Raw genomic sequence first — 1,479 nt, 5'->3', positions numbered from 1 at the left:
TCCGCTCCTTTATTATTTAAAGAAAATAACCAACACTTTCAGTCTCCCTGGCTACGTGCATGCCTCAGAGAGAACCGGGATTTCCCCCATGCTTTCCAAATTAAAAATGAGAAGTTTGTCGCTACTTTCTTGTTCCAGCACGGGGGAAATATGTTCCCTGCTCCCGGAAAGTTTGGCCTCTCCGGGTTGTACCTGGCTCCCTTTCCACTCTGGTAAATGCGAACAGGTTTTTGGTTTTGGTTTGGTTTTTGCTCAGAGCCCCGCACTAAGGGCAGCTCCGAGACCGCAGCGGGCGGCTCTAGCTCCGTCTTCCGAGCAGGGCCAGGTGACCCCCACGCAGAAAACGGGGTGGCTTCATCCCCGGCTCCCAAGCAAGCCTTGCGGGTCTGCAGGCAACCGCAGGGTCCAAAACGCTCGTTTCCACCCTAAGGCCAGGAAAAGCAGGTCGCCAGGGATGTACTTAGCTCATGGATCCGTGCGTGCGGGCCACATACATAATAAACAGTCCTTTTCTGTCTGCGGAGTGGGGTGTTTTATTGTTTCATAAACCTGGCTTAATTACATTTCCCCTTAGATAAGATAAACTGAGCCCTGCCTTTCCTAGGCAGGCTCGTTATCAGAAGTGTTTTGCCCAAGTGGCATTCAGGAGAAAGCTTCAGGAGTGGCAGGAAACGCACGGATTTGCATTTTGGTTCCGCAGTTGCACTTAAGCGTCTGAGCAGCGGTGATTTCAATATTACATGAGTGTATCTTGAATGGTCAGAAGAGATTGGGGAGGAAGGCGAAAGGGTTTAATTTAACCTAATGTATGTCTGACTCCGGTCAGATTGATCTGAGGCTGCGTTTTTGATGGCTTTTGCCCTTCTGCTGCTTGTCCTCTCGAGCTGGTTTTTCACTGTGAAATTATTTGAGTTCCGTGGCACGGACCAGCGGCTGCTGTCAACTCCGCAACCCATCCACTTAGCACGAGCGGGCGGGGGGACAACAAAGGCAGCCCTTTTACCTAAAAAGATTCATGCCCAGGAGTCGATCTCTATTAGGGGGAAGGAAGGGGGGCGGGGGGCGAAGGGAAAAGCCCGTTTCCTAGCTCGGTAGGAGAGTTCTAGGTGGGACTTGCCAGGTCAAGTATTTAACAAGTCTCTAGACCTCCTGCTCGCCCCCACGGAAATCACACGGGGCCCTGAGAGCTCCAGTCCGGCCGAGCACGGAGCCAGGAGAAGGAGCCGCATCGCCGGCTCCGCTTCGCGCTGTTTCCACCTGAAATCTCCAGCTCGCAGGGCCCGCCGCGGGGCTCGGACACCTGCTGCCCTGCTCCCGCGGGCGGGGGACCGAGCTGAGGCAGAGCAGGAAGAGGCGGCGGGAGGGTTTGTTTCTCCTGGCGGGTGCGGGATCGCGTGGCGCAGCCCCGGCCCGAGGCTGAGCGCTCTCCAGCGTCCTCGTCGCGTTAGGGGCGGCTGCAAATCCAGAGGTGGCTGAAGC

The sequence above is a fragment of the Gavialis gangeticus genome, unplaced genomic scaffold, assembly GCF_001723915.1.
Source record: "Gavialis gangeticus isolate Ggan-Ray unplaced genomic scaffold, GavGan_comp1, whole genome shotgun sequence".
NCBI lineage: Eukaryota > Metazoa > Chordata > Crocodylia > Gavialidae > Gavialis > Gavialis gangeticus.
Note: the sequence above shows the minus strand (reverse complement) of the source record.